The 18,114-nt window shown below is 38.4% G+C and overlaps 1 pseudogene; it reads left to right on the top strand.

Moving 5' to 3' along the window:
• The first annotated feature begins 554 nt into the window (after positions 1-554).
• On the top strand, positions 555-3,737 carry LOC112133756 (snRNA-activating protein complex subunit 5-like; annotated as a pseudogene).
• The last annotated feature ends 14,377 nt before the right edge of the window (positions 3,738-18,114 follow it).

The following is an 18,114-nucleotide window of genomic DNA, read 5'->3' as shown; positions in this document are numbered from 1 at the left end:
CTTTTAATTTCACTGCAGATCGATTTGATTTGCTGCCTATTTGTCCCTCCCATGCCCCGTCTGTTTCTATACGTATGCTCTTGGGGAAAGGTCTTTGAAAAAATTCCACCAATGGGTTTTTTACTGGGGGTAATTTTCTTCATCATGTTTACTGTACATTTCCACTTTAGCTACTTGAATTGCTGTTCTTAAGATCAATCCTAGCAGTTTTTTACTTCTGGAAGTGAATGATCACTTCATCTTAATTTTGGCTCTTTTTTTTTCAAATGAAAAGTATTCTGAAATATCCTCCAACTATCACAATCATTTCTCATCCTGACCATTTATTCTTCCGGGAGAATCTCTAATCATAACCCTCTAATCTCAAATCATAACCATGTGACATTGCCTCCTTAAAGCCACATAGGATTAGCCCTGGATGGATGACTGTTCTGAAGCACTTCTAGACATGTTGTGGTCGCTGAAATCCTTTTAGGAAATTATGGGTGGAATCAATTCAATAGAAGCTGAGATACAATGAGCACCGGTAGTTGATAGTGAAGGTAGGACCTGCCATGCCATTTAGACTTGAAAACTGGGAACACTATTTGGATTCATATGTCAGCAAAGCAGGTAGGGAGAAGAAACTGGTGGGTGTGAGATAAAGGAAAGTAGAGGTGCAGGAGATGGTTTGGCCCCTGAGATTACATGTGAGTGAGGGCACTCAGTCCTTGATGTTTTCATTCTAGTACAGATAAGGCTGGGGTATGTATAATCTCATTCTCATCCGTGAGATTGCCCTTGATAGCCTTAAACTAGGTCTTCCTCTCCTGTGACTTTGTCTTTGTACAACTGCATTTGTCAAGAACACATACTTCATGTCTGAGAGCACTGGTTTTGTTCTAGTATCGATTCTCTCCTTTATCACGGGTAGTAGAACTCTGATTTTTAACCAGCTCACTAGGCTTGTTACATAGACTGATTTTCCTATTTTTCCCTTGTAGCTAGGAGTGATCAGGGGACTGAATTGGTAAAACAAGGATTGTTTTTTTTCAAAATATATAACCATAGTACAAACAGTAAACTCAGGGAATGAATGTTGCTACAATTCTATTTTCTAATCCATAGATCTTATTTGGATTTTGCCAGTTGTCCCAGTAATATGCTTTATGACCAGAGAAAATCCTGAAAGATATATTAAGTTGTCTGTCTTGTTAGTCCCCTTAAGTCTGAAACAGTTGTTTCTCAGTCTTTCCTTGATTTTTATAACTTGATATTTTTGGAGGATAGGCTAGATATTTTGTAGAATGTCCTTCCATTTGGGTTTGTTTCATGTTTCCTCACAGTGAGAATAAGGTTGGGGGGCAGCAATAGCATAAAAGAGGTGTTGCGTTCTCCCCAGTTCATTATATTTGGAGGCAGAGGATTTGATTTGTCCCATTACTAGACTTTGACCACTTGGTGAAGGAGGTGTCTGCCAGGTTTCTTCACTATATAGTTACTATTTTTCCACTTTTATTGTTTTAGAGCTACTGTTATTAGGGGATTGTCTGTACAGCTGATCCTTGTTGGATGACCAACAGATAATAAGGACAGGATCATGCAAAAATACTTTGCTCTATCTTTTCCATCATTTTGATGAACTGGCTGAGCGATCATTTCAAGGCCTTGACAACTTTATTAAATAGCCCTTTTCTAACTCTGTGTTGACAGTAATAAAACAAGCAAGGGGCCAAAAGACCTTTGCTAAAAAGCTCTTTCTTTATACAAAATCAACTCAAAGCTAATGGTATGTTCAGTGAAGGCAATATAAATGCATAGAAACAGAAGAGAAGCAATGATGAGAGGAAGCTCCAGTAACCCAGATGAACCAAATTACAAATATGGACTGTATCCACTTCTTTACCTGACGGTGTCTTTTAACCATCAATGAGGTTCTTGATGGGGGTTTCCCTGAAGTACAAGTGGTTGTGGAAATACTTGAGGACTAATCTCATGCCAAGTAATGAATTATTATATTTTAAACTCTATCTCTTTCAGGTTTGAACCATTTAAGGCCATGAGGTGTGAGGTCTTTTGAGGGTGAAAGAACTCATATTAATCCAGCTCCTGACTCATAAAAAAAAAAAGTAACTCTTGTGATTACAATGGGCAGAGTCCATCAAGAAGCAGTGCCCAGAAGGTAATTTTGTTTTTAAAAGTCTTTATCTAAGTCCGAATTGAGATAGAAGCAAATGAGAATTATCATCCTATGTCTAATTCAGCAGATGTAACCCTTGTGGTAAAGCTTGAGGTGAAATGATGAAATCCATGCGGCGGGTCTGTTTAACAGACTTCCTCTAGCATTGAGGTGCACAGCCTTTCACAGTCTGCAGCATTTTTAGCCTATTCGATAGTTTGAAGATGATGAAAGATTAAAAGTTCAGTAAAAATGCCCAATTCACAAATTTCATAAACCTAATGAAAGCAAGTGCAAAGAATGCCTCAGAAACAACAGGGTGATGCAATCCATGTGTCACAATTAGTGGACAAGAACTGTGATTGCCAAGTCCACTTTGTGTTAGAATAAGGTGGATTTGGAGCCATTTTGAGGATATATCTCAAAATGATGAGATACATCCTCAAATGGTGAGATTGTGGTGGATGTATCCACCACAGTAACACACTTATTTCCCTGGAATGATCTTGCAAGATCAATATGGAATCTTAAACAATATCTTTCAAAAGGTACGCTAAGTTGGCCAATGTGTACTTCATGTTTTTTTACAGTCTTTTCAACATCAGAGCCATTTAAAAAAATTATTACATTCATTTCTTACAATCAATTACTGGAAGCAAAATATGCTGAACAGTAAATGGGCAAGGATAACTATAATAATTTTAAAAGACAAGAACAATGAGAGAGAACTGCTCTGATATAGACAGATAGACATACATATATCTATATATATTCATCCTACAGTAATTGAACATAGATGGTGGCATGGGAATATGCCAATAGATCAATGGAAAAGAATATTGGACAGAGCCACAGCCAAGTATCTGTATGGAAATTTGGTGTATGAGAAAATTGGCATTTCAAATCAGCAGAGAAAAAAGAAATATTCAACAAACTATGTTGGGACATTTGGCAATACATCTGAGGGAAAATATTAAATTTTATCTTTATTTTATTGTAACAAATTTCAGATGCAAAATCAACAAGCTAAACAAAATTTATAAAATATTAGAATAAAACATAAGGGGAATTTTTGTAATTGAGGAAAGTCTTTTTGAAAATACAAGGGATTTGCAGATTTTGGGCTCATAAAGTTATTGTTTTCTCTATTAAAAAGACACTTAAAAATTAAATGAACAAATGTAATTATATAAAAATACTTGCAGCACTGGGCCGTGTGGCGGGCAGCGGTGTCACCAGGAAACATGCTGAGCTGGGTCAGGAACTGCACGAGGAGGAGGAGACACTGCTCCCGTTGAAGGCAGCCCTTGCATGACCTGCTGAATCACATCAAGGTTGAAGCATTGGCCCTCCAATCAATGATTAGTTGTAGGAGAGGGGATGAGGTGCTGTCTTCTCCAACTTCTCCAACTGCGCCTGAACAGTCACACGTCATGTCGGTGCATATAGACAATGAAGCATCAGTCAACCAAACTACACTGGAGTGGAGCCTAGAGTCCTGTGACAGAAGAAGAAGAGGAAGAGAAAGAAGAATCAGATTCCTAAGGGAGGGAAAAAGCCAGGATTCATTATACAAATTAAATTTCTAAGTCTCAGGCTCTTTCTCCCCAAGGAAATCATCTTGCCATGAGCCCTAGGGCCTGCTTGAATGGAGAGCAAGAACTGTAGGAGGATGTGTAGTTGCAAAAATTTCTCATCAGTAACTCAATCTTCAGAACGTTATGGCATACAGAAAATCAAAGGTGCTGTGTCTTAGCATTGAGCAATATGGGTGGTGCTATGTCTGTAGTCTGGTCAAATTCAGTAACTGTGTTCAAAACAAAATTTCCTCTGGAATACTATTGAGAAAATCTGGCATTTGCAAAAAGGGCAGAGTTTAAATATGGGCCAGTCTTTCCAATCAACAATACCTCTTTTAAGAAAACCAACTAACAGCTGTTTGCATGCCGCTGAATCCCTGTGAGCAGTTAGGCCACAGTCTAGGACAGAAAGATGACACAGGGAAGGACTGAGGGCCATGTGAGAACAAAAGTTGTTGCTACTTCTCAGAGGCATTGAGACACACTGCATGCTGTAGACTGCTTTGTGTAGCTGTTATCACATCTTGCTTGAGATGTCATTGGTAGAATGTTCTTAGAAATAAATTATAGATAAATAGCCATCATGGAGTTTGCTGGTTTCTAGATAGCAAAAGAGAAAAGAAGCAGTTCCGGCCTGGCACGGTGGCTCATGCCTGTAATCCCAGCACTTTGGGAGGCTGAGGTGGGTGGATCACTTGAGGTCAGGAGCTTGAGACCAACCTGGCCAACATGGTGAAACCCTGTCTCTACTAAAAATACAAAAATTAGCTGGGCATGGTGGCACGCGCCTGTAATCCCAGCTACTCAGGAGGCTGAGGCAGGATAATCACTTGAACTCAGGAGGTGGAGGTTGTAGTGAGCCGAGATTTTGCCAATGCACTCCAGCCGGGGCAACAGAGCGAGACTGTCTCAAAAAAAAAAAAAAAAAAAAGAAAGAAAGAAAAAGAAAAAGAAATAGAAAGAAGCAGTTCCTCCTCTGATGAAAAGATACAACAGGATAGTTTGAAATTCATTTCTGGCCCTTACAGAAGAAGTGTGCCATGCCTGGAAGACTGGATTTTTATAACATAGATGACAGCTACAGAATAAGAGTTGATACTTGGGATCTGAAGTAGAGATTCATTTCTGCATACTGTCCCTTTGCCACTGACTATACAGTGAAATGAGTAGCTGCTTAATATTATAAAATTAATTTTCCCTGCCAAAGCAACAGTGAAAGCCAAACAAAATACAAATAACCTTCTCAAGCAGAATTTATGTAACAGTTCCCAGAGAAACATGGATACCCTTTTTTGTTAATCAGCATTTCATTAAAGTTATGTTGAGTTACTCTTACAGGAAACAGACAAAAAAAATTGCAGCATATGTAACAGTTAAAAGAATTAATAAATGCAATATGTAAAGAGTAACACTAGTTAATTAGTAAAAACAAATGACCAATAATACATGGACAAAGAATAAGAAATTCACAGAAGAAATACAGTTATTAGAAGCGATGGCTCATACCTGTAATCCCAGCACTTTGGGAGGCCGAGGTGGGCAGATCACCTGAGGTCAGTAGTTCGAAATCCTGTCTCTACTGGAAAATACAAAAATTAACCAGGTGTGGTGGCAGACACCTGTAATCCCAGCTACTCAGGAAGCTGAGGCAGGAGAATCACTTGAACCTGGGAGGTAGAAGTAGAGGTTGCAGTGAGCCGAGATCAGGCCATTGCATTCCAGCTTGGGTGGGAAGAGTGAAACTCCATCTCAAAAAAAAGAAAAGAAAAGAAATGCAGTTATCTAATTAAACACATTACCATTTGCTTAGCTTCACTAGTGCTAAGAGGAATTAAAGCAATGAGATATGATTTTTACAAAAATGGGTATGATTTAAAATCAGTTTTGTCTGATAGTATGTTCTGATGAAACTGTGGGGAAACCAGCATTCTCATACATGCTTGTTGGTGCATAAACCGACGTGACTATCTTCATGGGCATTTTGGCAATATCTGTTAAAGTGAGAAATGTGCATTCTCTATGTCCCTGCACTTTCTCTTTTCCGTATCTATCTCAGAAAAAAAATAAAATAGCCTTATGAGGTAAATGTAAGGACACAGTGGAGCAGCTAGCACACAGGTAGATGCAGAAGCAAACCTCTGCTTTGGGCCTTAGAGTCCAAGCCTGGAAATAAAAGGGGTTTGATTATGTGATCTGTAAAGTTTTCGTTAGTTCTAAATATTACGCATCTCTTACATGAAATTCAGTAATGAGTGGAAGAATACATTTTAAGTAATCTTCTGCTATTGACAAGTTCAGTGGTTTTATTTTTATCATTTTCTAGAGTAGTGATTCCTAGAGGTTAAATTCCTTTCTGTGGAGATTCTGCATTCTTCCTTACATTGATGAATAGACGCTTCTCTAGAAAGAAGCAAAACAATTTCCAGCAAAATTAAGTATGGATCAGCTACAGTTATTGAAGACTGTTTACTAACCTAAAAAGGCACTTATAAACTGACTTGTGAGCAGCTGTTTTCCAATGGAACATTATTGGTTATTGAAACCCTGCAACAGGAGAAAACCTGGTCCTAACATGTAGTTATGTGTATCTATTTTTGAGACCAACTGTAAGAATTGATTTGTCTTGAGCATCTTGCTTTGGGTTCTTAAATTATGCTGTCTCAGACTTTTAAGTACTATGAATAATAAAAACTTCAGATTCCTATCTCAAGATGATCCTTCTCTTGCAAAATTACTTTATCCTGAAATCTCCCAGCAGAGCACCAGTGCAACTGTCTGGAGCTCAAGCTGGAGTAGGCCATGTCTGAGCTGTTCTGCAGCCAACCCAGAATGTAGATTTCTTTTTCTGCCTGCTGGATCTATTTCCTATAGTCCTTCACCCTGTGTTACATAGACGAATTTTGTTAAAAGCTACTCTTTTGTTTTCTATGATTTGTGTAATAATAAATAATGTAGTTTCATTAATCAAAGACTTTTCTTGGAGATCAAATTTGGTTCATCCAAGAAGTATAAGTCATTTAAGTACAATGTCATATGAAATCCCCTAAATGATGATCTGGTTTATAGAGTTTAAATACCTAACCGAAAACTGATAAAATTATAGATGCATATGCTTTCATAATCTAACAAATTGATTAACTCCCTTAGTTTTGGAAAACAGAAGAGCTATGAGAGAATTTTGTTATTATTATTATTATTATTTGAAGGAGAAGTCTCTATAAACTAAAGAGCTCTGTAAACATCTACTCAGGTCCCTCTATTTGATTTGCTATAAGGTGGAATAATATTTTTTCAGGTAATAAGTTCAGAAGAAGTGGCTGATTAATATCAGATTTTTCATGTGCTTCAAAGAAGCCATTTAAAATGAAGGGTTTAGGAATTTCACTTCTTGTAATGGGAATAAACTTAGTTAAGTGAGCTAACTGCTACAATAAGCAAACATGCAAATCAACACTATTTGGGGAAACATAACAAAATTCATGGTGTCTACAAAATATCATTCGTGATGTCCAGGATGCAATGCAGGATTACCATACATACAAAGACACCGTCAAACATGGCCCATGCTCCAGAGAAATTAATGTTAACCAACTCTGTGATGACTTGGATATTAAAGTTACTAGAGAAGTATTTTAAAGCAGTTATTATAACCATGCTCAATCAGATAAAGACTGCTTTAGTCATAATGAAAGATTACATAGGAAATCTCATATAGGGACATATGGAAAATCTTAATAGGGAAAATAAAGGATCAAAAAGAAATTAATGGAAATTCTAGGACAAAAACAAATCAATAAAATAAAATTTCAAATAATAAATTCACTGGTGGGCTTAACAGCAGGTTAGAGGTAACATAATAAAAAGATAAACAGAAATAGATTAATAGAAATTATTCAGTCTGAAGAACAGACACAAAAAGATTGGGGGAAACATGAACAGGTTTTAGTGGAACAATATCCACAGTCATAACATATATTTAATTAAGATCCCAACATGAAAGAGAGAATGGGGCAGAAAAAAATATTTGAAGAACTAGAGACTGCAAATTTTCCAAATTTGGCACAAAACAGAAAGTGTTTATGTTTCATACTGGAGACCATATTCAGTTGCTTTCTAAGATAACTAAAAACTGGCCAGTTTTTGTAAAAAGAAAAAATGTTATTCTGATTGCCTGATGGTATGTTATTTGGATTGCAAAACAACAGGCAAAATATGAGTAGTCTTTCAAAATGCATGATTTGGTGAAATAAAGAATATCTAGATTAGATATTAGTAAACAATTAGAAAAACCTAAAGCCAAAAAGAAAACAAATGAAACCAAAGCCTTTACAACGGCAACAATAACAGGAAACTAATACTATTGAGCCATAACGATCTGTAAGATACCTCACAATTTACTAGTTTAAATTTCAAATTATCAAAGAACTACATTACAGGGGAATGAAGTCAACCGGGAGAGTTTGATTTGTTAGTGAACTGTAGTTGTATTCGGCTGTTCTCATGCTGCTATGAAGAAATACCCAAGACTAGGTAATTTACAAAGAAAAGAGGTTTAATTGATTCACAGTTCTGCATGGTTAGGGAGGGCTCAGGAAACTTAAAATCATGGCGGAAGGCACCTCTTCATGGGGTGACAGGAGAGAGAATGAGAGACAGCAGGGGAAACGCTAGACACTTATAAAACCATCAGACCTCTGAGAACTCACTCACAATCACAAGAACAGCATGGGGGAACTGCACCCATGATTCAATTACCTCCCACCAGGTCCCTCCACGACGTGTGGGGATTATGGGGATTACAATTCAAGATGAGATTTGGGTGGGGACACAGCCAAACCGTGTCAGTAGTACTAAAGCCAACTCAAAATTTAAGAGATGGAAGAGACTGTTAGAAATCAACAAAGTCGGTGAGGACACTGAGGCCAGGGAGGGCTTGAGAACCAAATATGCCAATTCTCCTTTCCATTTATGTAGATCTGGGAGAGTTAGTGAATCTTTCCACACTTGGGAAACAAGTTTTTAAGAAAATTATATGAGGAATTTGGGCACCTCGCACAGTATTTGGCCCAAATGTCCTCAAAGTTAGTGCCTGTCCCTAGTGATTTAACCAAGGCCACATGTTTCTCTGGGGGTAGCTCTGCCTTCACCTGGTCTTGACCCTGTCATTCAGCGCTCTTCCTCTCCATGTTCTCCAGCCATTAAAGTTGCCTTCATTTCTTTGTTCCTGGGGTCTATGAACATACTGTTCCCAGAGAACTCAAATCAGGTATCACTTCTTTTTCTTTGTAACCTGGAAGTGGTTCCCTGAAGAAGCCATTCAATCCAACCTGAGGCTCCATCAGGTAGGTGAAAAGAGCACCTGAGAACCGCTAGTGTTACCCTTACTAGCTGTGTGACCTAGTCAGAGCCCTTCATCTTTCTAAGCCTAGTTTTTTTTTTCATCTAAAAACAAAATATGGCTATGGCTATCTCTCTCACAGAATTCTTACAGAAGACAGATGAAACCATGAATATAAAAGGGATCTGTATGTGATAAAATGTTATATAAATGTGATTTTGCCTTATTTGTTTATGAAATTTCTTGGAAGAATTAACAGCACAAATCAAATTGTGATCAATCACCGTTGAAACTCAATTTTTTTGCAGTGTACTGCTTTCATGAGGATGCCCTCCGCATCTTTGGTTTATGTAATGATAAATTTTATATGTGGTGCCAGATGTTCTTTTGTCCCCAAGTTCTGGGAAGCATGTCAGAAAGTGTTGGAGGTGACCATTAGAAGACATTCAGGGCAACCTAGTAAAGTTCTTGGTATCTGAGGCTTATGACAGATGGTTTTAACTATTTGGTGCTTCATGTATAAGTCAATTAACATTTAACCCAATGCACTTATTTACAAAAATCTATTTAAGATATAAGACTTTCAAAATGAACATTAAAAATTCTTAAATGAAAATGATTTAAACTCACATCTATAAAAACAATGTGGTTTTTAATTCAATTAAGATTTGTTCTCCACTGTCTTCCTTCTCTCTTAAAAAGTACAGTTGAAAGGAGAACACCCTAATTTTCTTATTTGTTTGCAAAGTACAGATGAGGGTCTGTCTTATTGTATTTTTATAGATGATCTAGTTTCCAAGGGAGAAGCAAAATAAAGGTTGAAGGCTAAGAATAGACATGTAACATTGCTCCCACCATTACTGAGACGTTAAAAGAGACATCTTTCGGTTTGTGGGGGAAAGAAAAAACCATCTCTGGCAGAACTCAAATTATGTCATGACAGAAAGAGCTAAATTCCAAATTGACATTTATTATCTCCCTCAATTTTATTTGGTTTTAAGTTAAGTTATATGTTCTCTTCATTTATTTAGCCATTTTCAGGTGAATTTCAAAACTGTCAATTTCCTTTACTGGACACACATAAAATAAGCCCTCTGAGATTCTAGATCCAGTGGACACATTGCAGGTGAATCATTCTTAGGACTTCTACCATGGCATGCAGAGTGGGTGCAGAGGAAACATAAGCAGAAATGGGCTGGACACAGTGGCTCATGCCTGTAATCCTAGCACTTTGGGAGGCTGAGGCAGGTGGATTGCCTGAGCCCAGGAGTTTGAGACTAGCCTTGGCAACACAGTGAAACCTCATCTCTACTAAAATATAAAAGAAATTAGCTAGGCGTGGTGGCATGCGCCTGTAGTCCCAGCTACTCGGGAGGCTAAGGCAAGAGAATCGCTTGAACCCTAGAGACAGAAGTTGCAGTGAGCCAAGATCGTGCCACTGCGCTCCAGCCTGGGTGACAGAGCAAGACTCCATCTCTACAAAGCAAAAAAAAAAAAGCAGAAATGGATATTTCAAGTACAATGAAATAGAAATTTCAGATTTGTATTTGGTTATATAAAACATCAACTCCAAGTGGCTGGAGCAATAGAAAATGTGTTGGCTCACACAACTGAAAGTTCAGAGTAGGGTTGGCTTCCTTGCTGACTTAATCCTGTGGTTCTGGATGTGTTTTTCCTGACAGTCTTTGGACTCAGCTTTTCTCCACACATTGGCTTCACCTCTAGAGTGGTAGAGAGATAGTACTAACACTTCAGATTTCGCATTTTGCACCCAGCCAAGTTCAAAGAAAGAAAGCAGAGTTATTTTCAGAAGTTTTTGCAGAAAATTAAGAATGAACTTTCCCAGAATCCCTAATCTTAGAGTCCCTAACTTAAGTCCCTTGCCCATTTATGAACCACCAACCAAAGGAAATTGATTACCTCCAGGCATGTGGTTCTCATAAGAAAGATACTAAGAGAGAAAGCAATAGTGTCCCCAGTAGGTGTTATGAAGAAATGACAGCAAAGCTCACCAAGAATTCCTAAAGGAAAGAATAGCTGCTCATCATTATACTAATGTCAGATCTTGAAAAGCTTTTAGAAATAATCTATTGTAGCCGGGCGCGGTGGCTCACGCCTGTAATCCCAGCACTTTGGGAGGCTGAAGCTGGTGGATTGCCTGAGGTCAGGAGTTCGAGACCAGCCTGGCCAACATAGTGATACCCTGTCTCTAGTAAAAATACAAAAAAAAAAAAATCTGGGCATGGTGGCGGGCACCTGTAATCCCAGCTACTAAGGACGCTGAGGCAGGGGAAATAGCTTGAACCTGGGAGGCAGAGGTTGCAGTGAGTTGAGACTGCTCCATTGCACTCCAGCCTGAGCAACAAGAGCAAAACTCCATCCAAAAAAAAAAAAAAAGAGAGAGATAATCTATTCAAATTTCGCAGTTTATAGGAAAGGAACTCAAGACAACAAATAAATTGAGTTTCCCAAGTTGCACAGCTGAATGTGGCACAGCTATGACTCTGACTTAGGTGTTATTTCAAATCCATTGTGCTTTCAACACCAGGTTATTATTTTTTTCATTCTGACTAATAAAAACAAAACAAGGCATATAATTCTAATTGTTTTTTCATTGCTTTGGGATTCCAGCCGCTGGTGGGTACCATAACTTGTAGAGGGGAAAGGTAAATGCAGTTTATGTGATATAACTTATTTACAATACCCTTTAGTTTATTTTGAGGATATAGATTACCTTTCAACATCCTGGTCTTGTGTAGCTGTTTTCTTTTTCCTTATCAATAAAATTTTAAAAGGGCAACCAATGTTCCGAAAAAGAACTGTAGTACTTGGGGAGCAAAACTGTATTAATTTGTGATGGCTGTTGTTTCATAGCATAACCTTCTGTATCTTATCGAACCAGGTTCTATTGTGAGTGGATTATTTGGCTTTTATTGTTTAGTTGTGCAAAACTTTACAATTATTAGAAAGAAATTGCTGTTTTGAAGCTTGTGCTTAATGGGTTATTTAATTGTACAATATTTGCAGTGAATCCCGGGATAACACTTATTTTAGTAATCAACTCTACATTTAGAAGGGCTTAAACTTAATTATTCCAAAAACAGCTGCATACAGTTTAGTGGACTTTTTTGGGTCTATGTCCCTGAAACAATTTTCTGGGATGAAGAGACTCCAGTGGGAAACCTCACTGGTATTCTGTTTCAGGCCAGCAACTCAGTCTTTAAGGTAAATCTTTAAAGTCTAATCCTTAATGTAAAAAATCACTCACCGGGCTGGCAGACCAGGCATTTTCATCTGGCCTGTGACTGCAGATCTCTTCCACTGTGATCTGTGTGTGAGAGATTTTAGTGTTTCCATACAAAGAAATATGTAAATCTTTTGGAGACATAGTCCCATCAACTCTGTTTCTCAAATTCCCACAAATAGGTTTTTGTCTTCATAGGAAAACAATTCTAATGTTTTAATAAAGTGTCCAGCTTGTGCATGTATTAAACCATAGAACCTAAACATTCCTTTTTTTTTTTTTTTTTTTTTTTTGAGTCAGGGTCTTTCTCTGTCACCCAGGCTGGAGTGCACTGGCTCGATCTCTGATCTCCGCTTACTGCAACCTCTGCCTCTCAGGTTCAAGCGATTCTCCTGCCTCAGCCTCCTGAGTCACTGGGATTACAGGCATGTGCCACCACACAAGGCTAATTTTTGTACTTTTAGCAGAGACGGGGTTTTGCCATGTTGCCTAGGCCAGTCTCAAACTCCTGACCTCAGGTGATCTGCCCACCTTGGTCTCCCAAAGTGCTGGGATTACACGCGTAAGGCACTGTGCCCGGCCAACATTTCTTTCTTATCCCCTTAGTGGTTTTCCAATGAGTAATGTTACCATTTCTAAATATCTCATGAAGGTGATAAAGTGGATTAGTCCTCCACACTTCAGTGACTTGTGGATTTACTCCCAGTTGGGAGCATTTCTGTCCTAGGAATATCAAAATCAGTGACCTTTTGGATGTCAATTTGTTTCTCCATCTGTCCCACAGTAAAGATGTGAGAAATTGGGCTGATACTATTGAGCTATGTTTTATCTCCTTTTAGGTGTCTACATGTTGATTCCCATACATTGAGCTTCTTTGGCAAATATTTTTTATGCTATCTCTCTTCACTAGAGTGAAGATAGCTCACAAGTGAAGGACGCAATAATAAACCTTAAGATTTGTGGCTCATTTCCTGCCCCCTTTTTTAGCATATAGTTTCTCATAGCTTCTTCTAATATTCTAGTTCTTTTCCCAACCCAAACAAAATTATCTATGTTTTTCTAGCTAAGTAATGTTAATTCAGTTACAATGCTACACACTGGAAAAAGAGTAATGTTATAGGAAAATGTGTTTCATTTTCTGAATTTTTGTCAGCTTTGTCATAAGGGGAGCTGGACCAGCATAGCCTATATTAAGAACAATCTATGAAATAATCTTTTATACTTGTCAATAATCAAATTAGAGCTTGAAGGGAACAGATGTAGTCTTAATAACTTTCAGAATCATGTCACCTGTTTAAATTAAAGGGAACTTTAACCAAGTAGGTGGGTTGTTAACTCGAGGCATTGTTATAAATCCTGATTTTACGTAATTATTTTTGAGCCTTTTATTTTTGTGTGGGTCGATGGGAAGAATGGCTGTTAGCCTATCTGCATACGGTCTATGTTGTCTGCATATTATCCTTTCTTAACTTAAATCTAATTTTTATATACAACATACAAGACATTAATTTTATTTGTTTAATTTAAATTTTCTTTTACATTTTACTTCCTGTTCAGGTTATTTCTTGTCTCTTGCTCAGAGACTGATGGCTTACTCTCTGTATTTGAACCCCTAGTTCTCTTGGTCTCAACCCTGGACGTGCACTTCCTTTCTTTGTCTGTCTAGTATTTAGGTTTCTAATATGGATCATTCTCATGGCCACCACATTTCATGCCAAGCTCAAAGATAACCATCCCAGATTATAATCCTTGAGCCCAGTGAGGCATTTCCGGTTCTAAAAGTCACCTATACCAACCCATCTTGTCTTTCCCTTAATTATTATTATTATTATTATTATACTTTAGTTTTTTTTATTATTTTTTAATATTCTTATTATTTTACTTTATTTTCAGTTCTTTTTAAAATTATTATTATTATTATACTTTAGGTTTTATGGTACATGTGTGCAATGTGCAGGTTAGTTACATATGTATACATGTACCTACTGGTGCGTTGCACCCACTAACTCGTCATCTAGCATTAGGTATATCTCCCAATGCTATCCCTCCCCCCTCCCCCCACCCCACAACAGTCCCCGAAGTGTGATGTTCCCCTTCCTGTGTCCATGTGTTCTCATTGTTCAATTCCCACCTATGAGTGAGAATATGCGGTGTTTGGTTTTTTGTTCTTGCGATAGTTTACTGAGAATGATGATTTCCAATTTCATCCATGTCCCTACAAAGGACATGAACTCATCATTTTTCATGGCTGCATAATATTCCATGGTGTATATGTGCCACATTTTCTTAATCCAGTCTATCATTGTTGGACATTTGGGTTGGTTCCAAGTCTTTGCTATTGTGAATAACGCCGCAATAAACATACGTGTGCATGTGTCTTTATAGCAGCATGATTTATAGTCCTTTGGGTATATACCCAGTAATGGGATGGCTGGGTCGAATGGAATTTCTAGTTCTAGATCCCTGAGGAATCGCTACACTGACTTCCACAAGGGTTGAACTAGCCTGAGATCATATCTTACCCCAAAAATGAAGTCTAGTCTAATCCAATGAAAATGTTGAAAAAAACTTATTGGGAGCATGAACTGGTGGCCTGGGAATCGGACCAGCTCATAGACAAGTTTTATTTAGCTAGACATGTATTTTAGAAAAATCTGAGTGTGTTCAGACAGAAAAGGGACTCTCAGGTTTGAGTACGTGTTCCTGACACTCAGGTGTCCTAAATCACACTACATTAACATTATCTGTTTGTCCCTAAACATATTTGACATTGTGACAGTGAAGACTGGCTTTGACCATTCAATTATTTTAGGTTACCCCTATTGTGATTTTATTTTTTTTAAGAAAATGCATCCTTCTATCATTTCTAAACTGAGATTTTGTGGGTGCTATGATGTCCTATCTGCTTAACATATTTGACATTGTTTTATTCTTGGTGATGATCCAAAGGCAAACATGAGTGACTAGAAGTAAGACCTCTGCAGTATCCTGAATGTATGAGCAGCTCTAACTCACTGAAGACTGTGACCATGATGAGCTACTATTTGAGACTCTGGTGAATATGCTTCTGGGTGGATTTAGGCAGTCCTTTGTTGCATGAATGCTTCTTCCATCTTTTTAAAGGACATTGCAAAATGTATGCCATTATATTTGATTATTTTGGTGTTTTATTAGTTACGATCAGGGTTGGTTACAAGCGATTAAAAAACAAGAATAACAGTGCTTCTTAAAAACTGATCAAATGTTTATTTAACTCTCGCTTAAGAGGCTGAGGAGGTGATCCAGGGCTGGAATGAGCTCAGGCTCCTTCTAATTGGCTGCTTTATACACCATCCTTAAGGCTTCCCTGATGTGATCCACATGGCTGCTTTAGCTCCAGCCATCATGTTCACATTCCAGACAGAAGAAAGGAAAATAAGTCAAGAAAGGGCACATCCCCACCTTCTAAGGACTCATGCCAGAAATTGCACACACACATATCTCCATTTATACCCCTTTGTCTACAGTTTAGTCATCTGGCCATAACCAGATACAGGAAAAGTTGGAAAGTAGGATTCTTCTTGCAGACAAGTGCATAGCTAAATACTGGAGGTTCAATTATTATAGAAGAAAAAGAAAATGGATATCGAGGAGCAGCTAACAATCTCTAATTTCAATATACATAACAGAATCATTATTTCAATAACTTAATTTTTCATTGTTTATACAACCATCACAAAAATATTTGTTTTCTGCCCAGAAAAAATAAATGCACATACCTGAACACACCCAACATGTCTGAATTCAAAGATGAAAAAGCCCTAGCTCCCAGATGTATTATTTACTTTAATAATATCTATGATTATTATAAATGAAAAACTTTTGCTATGGATGTTTTAAATGCTAAAATATTTTACATTGAGTGCCTATGGCCATTTTAGTTTACTGGAATAATCTAATATATGATGGATTTATATGTTAAATTTTTCCATGAGAAATGACTGTAAGTGCAGTAAATAAGCAATTCTGAAAAAAAAATGAGAAAGGATGGCTCAACACATGAGCTTCTCATGGAAAATTAAATTAGGTGCTCACGGCTCACTAGACCTCCTGGGAGCCACCCCAAGAGGAGTTTCAGAGAGCAAAAGAAATGGGATAAATAAACCGTGGTGAGCCGCCTGCAGAATTAGGGAGGTGGCTAAAAGGTTATGTGACATCAAAGAGCTGGTCAAGAAGCCTGAAGGAAGGCCATCTCTGATGGAAGATAGAAGTTGGCAGCTGAATGCTGTGGCCAAAGCAGCTGCCGACAGATGCAGCTGCCGACAGATGGTGAGAACAGAGAGTCGTCCTGCAAAGCTTCAATGTGGTGTCTGGGGAGCACTGATATGGAGCCTGTTTAAGCACTTGCTGGAAAAAGAGGTGACCCCGCTCAGCTGTTTGGGGCCACGAGCCTTTAGGATGTTAGCTTTGGCAGCAAAGACCCCATCTGCAGAGTTTCCATTTCTAGACACTAGCAGAGGGCCCAGTGCCTGCATCTGCATTTATCCAAGGGGAGCCTGCAGGGTTCCCTCTACCTGGGGACTTGGAAGCTCTTGCAGAGAGCAGTCAATTGTCCCTCCATATGAGGTCAAGGAGAGAACTGTGACCCCTGGTCCTTGATGTCTCCCACACAGCTTTGGTATCTCCATATAAGCGATAGCTGTCACCCTGTGAACAGCGATGGAACCTGAGGATTGGGCTTCACTCAGGAGCAACTGAACCAACATCTGCTTCTCCAGGAGAAGTTCCTCATCATCAGTCTGAAGGATGAGAGAATAAATAGAACATAGAAGGGCTCCTGAGTGCTCAGAAAATAAGAAGGGAACTCTCAAAAGTCATTGGCAAAGTGGAATGAGGCTACAAGCCCATATTCTCAAAAAATGAAGAGGAAAATATATGAAAAGATAGATGACATCAGGGCAAACCCCAAAAATCCAGAAACAAGAGAGTGAATGTACAAACATCAATGGCCAGACCATATATAAAAACAGAATTACAACCCACAGCCTGCAGCAACCTGCCCTGGAGACTATCCCACCTCTATGTAGCCAGCCAGGAAGCCAGCATGCTACTTATAAGTCAGACTTGTAGAGAGTAAGTTCTTATCTCTCATAACAACTCAGGAAGCCAAGCAATAAATTCTGTAACAATTGTCAAAAATGGCCAGGACTCGATCAATAAATTACAGCTTCCTTAATTTTTGTCCATCCTTCCAATTTAGGACCAAATGGGGAAAGCAAAATATACCCCCTAACCAATCAAATGGGATTCCCATTTCTAGTGAGCCACCTCCAGCTTCCTCATGCCAATAGCCTCCAATCAGTGCACACTGGAACCTTCCCTTTCTGCCACTCTAAAACTTTCCCACTCCTCTGCCTGCCTTTGGATTTCTGCCAAAATGCAAGTGATGGTGACTGTCTTGCAAGCTCTCAATAAATAAAGTTTTCTGGTTCTCATTTGGTTGGTCTTCATTTATTTCTGCAGAAACTATGCATCAGCTCTCAGTGCAAACATATCATTATTTGTTACCTTATCTTCCTGTCCCAAGAAGCCTTATTCTCCCTTCCCACCTATCCACATCATACCCTTTCTTCCAAACCCCACTGCCTCCAAAACCCTACCCCAGATAGTGGCGACTAATCTGACACTTTTGGTCCACAGTTGTTGGTGATTCCTATAACCTCCTGAAGGCCACTGGCATTCAATATCTCTAGAGTGCATTTTGGGGCTTGAATTATTTGTGTTACTGGTTGTCTTACTTTCTAATCCAGATGTG

Source organism: Pongo abelii, chromosome 5 (genome assembly GCF_028885655.2).
Source record: "Pongo abelii isolate AG06213 chromosome 5, NHGRI_mPonAbe1-v2.0_pri, whole genome shotgun sequence".
Lineage (NCBI taxonomy): Eukaryota > Metazoa > Chordata > Mammalia > Primates > Hominidae > Pongo > Pongo abelii.
Note: the sequence above shows the minus strand (reverse complement) of the source record. Positions and strands in the feature narration are given on the sequence as shown.